The following is a 7423-nucleotide window of genomic DNA, read 5'->3' as shown; positions in this document are numbered from 1 at the left end:
CCAGGCTGCAGCATCCGAAGGCAAAGGCCAAGACAGTGGAGGGACTATGCCAAACTGGGTCAGAGCAACCACTGGCACATGGAAGAACTGTGGCTGGGATCAGGCCTGGTTGAGGAGATAAGTGGACACCCTGGCTGGGTTGTGGGTCCCACTGGTGAGTGCAGAGGCCAGGATGGCGGCTGCAGTCTGGCCTGCATGTGGTTACACTGTCTCGCAGCATGGTGTGGACTGGGTCTGGGGTGTGCCTGATTTGACTAGACTCCAACATCCCCTGGGTGCTCGTGAGAACCAGGGTGGGTGTAGGACGGACTGGGCTAGGTCTCTATTCCTCTTGAGCCATGCATGAGCTGTGTCAGCTCAGCTCCAGCTATTGCAGACATTTGGGGAATAAACAAGCATATGGAAAATATCTCTCTCTCCGTCTCTCCTTTCCTCTCTGTAAATCTTCATTTCAAGTAAAAATAATTTTATTTTTAAAAGGTGAGGAGAACTGGTGGTCTCAAATTCCAAGCACCTGTGCTAGATTACCTGAGTGATTTTCTTCTCCATCCCTCCCCTGCATAATTCATTCTCCCAAAAGTCCCATCCTCAAGAACCCCACAAAACTCTTCCCAGCGGTTAGACTACATCTGACCTGGGCCATTCCCAGATTTTCAAAACTTTATGAAGTTATTCCGATGAATTTGTTCCATAGACTAAAAGGGTGATGATGCGCAAAGCACGTGTAAGGCAGGAGGTTCCTGAGTGTTGGTGGTTGCCAAAGCAGATGACTTCTTGCCTAACCATGCAGATTTACAAGTTCATCTCTGCTAGCAGGAAGTTCTTGCTCGACTCAGAGGGCAGCGTCCTTTCCACTGTTCACTGTCACGCACACATTCTCTAGGTTCTGGCAGAGCAGGCAGAGTGCCTGGGAAATGGAGGCTCAAGTGAAATCTCTTTCAGAGAGATTTTTTTTGTGTGTGTATGTTTTTACAACAAGGAAAGAGTGAAGCAAAAATCGGAAAACAAAATGTTTCTGAATGTAAGAGAAACAAACTTGTAATGAACTAGACATCTTAATCAACTGAAAAACCCACAAATGATGTTGTGGCTAAATTACAGGGTTGGGGGTGGGAATGGGCATAAAGATTAAAAAATGGAAGGGCAGTTTGAGGATTCCTGCACAGTCATGCCTAAGTCAAGTGTGCCTCTGTGAAAATGAGAAGAGTGTGGCTCCCAGCCCACTCTCGGCTCCCTGCCCCCTGAGGGAAGCAGCCAGGGCTGGTTGGAAGTGAAACTTCCCTTGAATTGTCCTGGTACATGACATAAACGTATGTGATGGCTCTGCCACACTGTATTACGCATTATGCTGCCAGCAGCCAAGGGAAAAACCTAAGGGCAGGAAAGAAGCTTCAGATCCCTTCCCACTTTGCTGCAGCTCTGCTTGTGTGCTCTGGTCTCACATGTCTGTTCCTTTGTGGAAGCTTTCCTATCTCCTCCTGACTGCTATCTGAAATTGTCAATGTTTCTTGCCTGGCTTTCCACTCGGTTCCTCATCCTACTCTATCCTATACTTTCTGGTTTCCCTGTCATCTCAGGGGAAATGGCTTCCCATTACAGCCTCTAGACCTCACCCCAACACCCCATTTCATTCAGAGTTTCCTGGGGCACCCAGTAAGAGGTTTATTTCTTCTATTTTTATAGGTTTATTTATTTATTTACTCGAAAGGCAGAGTTACAGAGAGAGGGAGAGCCAGAAAGATCTTCCATCCCTTGGTTCACTCCCCGAATGGCTGTGGTGGCAGGGCTGGGCCAGGCTGAAGCTTGGAGCTTCCTATGAGTCTCCCACATGGGTGGCAGGGGACCAAACACTTGGTCCCTCTTCTGTGGCTTTTAGGAGATCACAAGCAAGGATCTGGATCAGAAGGGGAGCAGCTGGGACACAAATTAGTACCAATATGGGATGCTGGCACCTCAGAAAGCTGCTTTAACTCACTATATCACAATTGGCAGCACCCTAACTAAGGGATTTAAATGAATTGTCAAAAAATGCTTAGGATTATATCTAGCAAAAGCTCATGGTATTTATCCAAAGATACACTATAACCAACACACAAAAAGACATGTAAACATAGTTAGTTGTTGAGGTATTGTTTATTATAGCAAAAGATTAAAAACAACCCAAATGTCTGTAAGTTAAATAAACTTCAGCACCTACATAATCGAAAAAACATGCTACTATAAAATAAAGTGAGGAAATTTGGCTTTGGTTACAATTATAAATTATAATTTCAAGAAATGAAATCAAAGCAAAATAAGGTCAAAAAATTCCCTAAAAGGAGAAAGTGAAATGATCTCTGGGTGCAGTGAACTGGTGGCTTAACTACACAGATATCAATTATTTTATATTTTTAAAAATATATAAATTCACTAAGTTCTAAAATATACAGTTGAGTTATGGTAAATGCATGCACATTAAAGGTCTTCAAACAGTCCGTGAAAATGCATAGAATGGAAAACACTACATGGGTTTCAAAACCTTTTGCATCTAAATAAGCTTATTTTTTTAAGATTTATTTTTATTATTTTTTTATTGGAAAGGCGGATATACAGAGAGGAGGAGAGACAGAGAGGAAGATCTTCCATCCGATGATTCACTCCCCAAGTGAGCGCAACGGCCAATGCTATGCCAATCCAAAGCCAGGAGCCTCTTCCGGGTCTCCTGCACGGGTGCAGGGTCCCAAAGCTTTGGGCCGTCCTTGACTGCTTTCCCGGGCCACAGGCAGGGAGCTGGAAGGGAAGCAGGGCCGCCGGGATTAGAACCGGCGCCCATATGGGATCCCGGGCGTGCAAGGCCTTAACCACTGCACCATCGCGCCGGGCCCTATAAGCTTATTTTTAATTACAGTTTCTATAAACTTTCTGAAGTTCCTTCATATATGCATACTGCTATGCAAGAGCCCAGAACTTTTTCATTTCATAAAACCAAAACTTAGTACCCATTAAAAGGTCCCCATTTCCTTCTTTCTGGAGTTCCTAGAAACTGTCATTCTACCTTCTACCACCCCACAATGGGGTCTGCCAACCATGGAGTTCCTGGTTTCAGCCACGTGACTGCAGGTTTGAATGAATAATGGCTTGCTGAAAATGCTTTCTTTGAAGCAAAATGCTAATAATTTTTTTTAGGATTATTTCTATATTCTCTTAAGCATGAAGTAAAAAATGAAGCAATTGAATATTATGCAAAAGCTTGTGATGACTTCTCTATAATTAAAGAAGGCAGCTTTTCTGAGTTGTCTATTATGAGCATCATGCTATAGTGGTCCACGCCTCCTCTTGTCTTCTCACTGATCCCTGCGTCCTTTGCAAGCTCTGAAGTCAGCTGCGCGGGTCTCCAGCATACACACACACTTATTTTTAAAAATCATTTTAAATTTTCAAAATTATTTTTGTTGGAAAGACAGATTTACAGAGAGAATGAATACAGAGAAGTCATGTCATAGCGACAGAAAGGATGACCCAAAGCCTTGGGACCCTGCACCTGCATGGGAGACCCGAAAGAAGCTCCTGGCTCTTGGCTTTGGACTGGCTCAGCTCTGATCATTGTGGCCACTGGGGTGTGAAGATCTTTCTCTCTGTCTCTCATTTTCTTTGTAAATCTGCCTTTCCAATAAATAAATCTTAAAAAAAAAAAAAAGTAGCACAGCCTGTGCCCCAGGACTAGCCCTTCAGTCTTGCTCCTAGTGGTCTCCCAGTGTGATTCAGACCCTATAACCTGCAAACCATTCAAGAAATATATTTTTTTAAAGATTTATTTATTTTCCTTACAAAGTCAGATGTACAGAGAGGAGGAGAGACAGAGAGGAAGATCTTCCATCTGATGATTCACTCCCCAAGTGACTGCAATGGCCGGTGTTGCGCTGATCCAAAGCCAGGAGCCAGGAACCTCTTCCTGGTCCCATGCAGGTACAGGGTCCCAAGGCTTTGGGCCGTCCTCGACTGCTTTCCCAGGCCACAAGTAGGGAGCCGGATTGGAACTGGAGCTGCCGGGATTAGAACTGGCCCCCATTTGGGATCCCAGCGTGTTCAAGGCGAGGACTTTAGCCACTAGGCCATGGCGCTGGGCCCCAAGAAATATTTTTAAAAATAGGACAGCATCTTACCCTTTGGGCCACTGAGATTTCATCTTAAACTCCTATTAAGATCCCTCCCATCACTAAGATTCTTTTTTTTTTTATGACATTATCATCATTCTAGAAGCTTGCTTCTCTCTCCTGGGAAGAGTGAATTTGGGACATGACCTTATAGAACACAAAGGTAAGCATCATGAATCTGGGCTGTGGGTCTGGGGGGTGAAAAACACACGTTGACTGTTTCTGGGTAGCTCTAATATTGGGGCGTGGGAGAGCTTAGGTCAAAGCCAGAGAGAGAAGAAATGAGGCCAGTTAGCCTGGGAGTGAGAAACCAGAAGAGGCCAGTCACAGCAGCCATGACATTTCTCAGGGGGAATATACATAGAGGAAGGAATTTGAATGTTGTATAATTTAAAACTTACATAATTTAAGGCTAATTTTCTTATGGGAATAAGTGGAAAGCATGTGTATGTTTTCAGCACTTATAGGTCTTAATGGTTGTGGCATATTCAGCTTTTTTTTTTAAGATTTATTTTTATTGGAAAGGCAGACATACAGAGAGAAGGGACAGAAGGTCTTCCGTCCGATGGTTCACTCCCCAAGTGGCCACAACAGCCAAAGCTGAGCCACTCTGAAGCCAGGAGCCTCCTCTGGGTCTCCCACACGGGTGCAGGGTCCCAAGGCTTTGGGCCGTCATCAGTTGCTTTCCCAGACCACAAGTAGGGAGCTGGATGGGAAGTGGGGTCACTGGGATTAGAACTGGTGCCCATATGGAATCCCTGCGCATTTGAGTACCTTAACTGCTACCCTATTGTGCCAGAACCCAATTCAGCTTTAATATTGCTTTTGGTTGTCACAGGTCCTAGAGTTCTGGCTTTCAAAGGCAGGGTGAATTCACGCTGCTGTGCAGTTCTGTACAGTGTTTTCTCATATCTAATTTGTTTCCTAAAATAACAGACCTGGAGCATTTCTTCCAGCCCTTGTTCCACTATTTAATCAATGCTTCAAAAGTCAAAACATACATCTTTAAGTTTTATACATCTAAAAGGCAGAGTTACAGAGACAGAAAGAAGGGGAGACAGGCAGCTACTTCCCAAATGGCTGCAAGGGTCTAGGTTCATCAGGCTGCAGCCAGGAGCCTGGGATTCCATCTGTGTCTCCCCTGTGGGTGCAGGGGCTCAAGCACACAGAGCATCCGCTGCTTTCCCAGGCACATTAGCAGGGGACTGGATTGGAAGTGGAGGAGCTGAGACTTAATCAGGCACTTAATCAGGTGCTCATATGAGATGCTAGCATTGCAGGCAAGAGCTTAACATGCTGTGTCACAACCCTGGCCCTAGACTAGCAAAACATTTAAAGAAATTATAGAACAAAAAGCACAACAACACAATAATAAACAAAATCATTGCCTGAATGCTTTTTAGCTTAAATATTATGGCGAGCCAGGACTGTGCTGTAGTAGATGAAGCCCTTTCCTGCTGTGCCAGTCAGTATCCTATATGGGCACCAGTTTGTTGCCAGAGCCCAGCTCCAGCCGAGTTCGGAGCTCGGGAAGGGTGCGTGGAGTCGGCGATAAAGAAAGACACAGACACAGACACAGACGTTTGGTGCGTTCTCACACCAGCTCAGGAAAAAGCTGTCCTTTTTATTTACTCAAAACCCTTCTCAAGCTTCTGCACAAGCAACTATTCTATTTTTTTTCTTTTCAAAATTAAGGGGGCATGTACAGACATTTGGTCACTCCGTCTGCACTTCAAGGCTAAGCAGGTGCTCCTAAAGATAATTTTGTAAAATACTGTATTCATATTCTTCAAAGCAAGCTATTGTTTATTCTTCAACAGTAGCCATGGAGCAACAGCCAGGACTCCAAGGCCAAGGCACATGTGATTACCTGCTAATCAGTAGTACTTTCCCACCACATTTCTACTTCTACAATTTACCCATCATTTAATGGGAAAATATGTTACAAGGGAAAAAACCTAAAATCTAAAACAGAAACTTCAAATGTTAAATCTCCCTACAACTATAGACTCCTACAACCCCATAAACAATAAAGCATTTTTCATTAATAAAAGCATCCTTAATTCCTCTAGCTAAAAATTATAAAAGTGGCTAAAACAGTTACATTTTCTATGTTCCAAAAAAATTGCAAAGACAGGCTAGCCTTTGAGATAACAATAACTATATTTATTGCCATAGCAGTTTCAGCTCTCACTCCCATCACTTGCATTAATATTTAGGATATTTTCAAGCCCCTTTCCAGAAGGTGTGCTACATGTCTGGGCCAAATTCTAAGACAATGGTTAAGTGCCCAATAAGGTGTCCAAAAATGGCATGGGCTTAATTGTGCTCCTGTGTGTAAATTGTCAAAGGCCCACTCACCAAGACATTATCAGTGACATTAACTCTCAAGCTCACATCGGTTGCAACAACCCGCAAAAACTGTCTCACAGGGGAAAAAAACAATGCCTCAAAAGAATACAGAATTCTTAGTGGGGTGCTTGAGTGTCCATGCAGCCAGGGGGTGAAACAGCGTCAGGGTGGTCAGAGAGAAATACGCCGGGCCCTGCCAAACAGCTGGAAGCTCCCCCGGGCCCTGCCAAACAGGGGAGCTGTTCTCTTCACACCTTCATGCCATCCACACCTACCGCACGGACCCCAGCAGTTTGTGTCCCAGCTACTCCACTTCCAGCCCTCTGCTTATGGCCTGGGAAACTGTAAAAAGATGACTCAAGTCCTTGGGCCTCTGTATCCTCTTAGGAGACTTGGATGAACTCCCTGACTTCAGATCAACTCAGCTCCAGTTGTTGCAGCCATTTGGGCTAGTGAACCAGATGGAAGATCTCTTTCTGTGTCTCTCCTCTCTGAGACAATACGATTCACATCATTGATAAAATAGAGGAAGTGTTTCTGTCTAACCAGTTAATTCTGACAAACAGTAAGAGGAAAGTTTATAACTCATAAGACTAACATCATGTGATCTTGGGGGTAGTTTTTTTAAAAAAAAATTTGCAATTTTCAAAATTTGCTTACAAGTCATTTTCATATCTGTTATGCCATTATTTCCAAATCAGTGGCCCCCTTTAATGGTATAAATGTGGTGCTTTGCTAAGTGAAGATAGATTTGAAAACAAAACAAAAACGTAGTAACTGATTTAGTCAGACACAAACCTTTTGTTTTTGTAACACTAAGGTAATTATGTGAAATAAATAGTACCATTGATGCTGTTGTTTTGAACTGATATTTGCAACTTTAATTTTTTTCTTCCTTTGGGAACATCATCCCGAGCTCGCTCCTGTAACCACCGGCT

This window comes from Ochotona curzoniae, unplaced genomic scaffold (genome assembly GCF_017591425.1).
Source record: "Ochotona curzoniae isolate NIBS_2020 unplaced genomic scaffold, NIBS_Ocur_1.0 scaffold_4683, whole genome shotgun sequence".
Classification (NCBI taxonomy): domain Eukaryota; kingdom Metazoa; phylum Chordata; class Mammalia; order Lagomorpha; family Ochotonidae; genus Ochotona; species Ochotona curzoniae.
Note: the sequence above shows the minus strand (reverse complement) of the source record.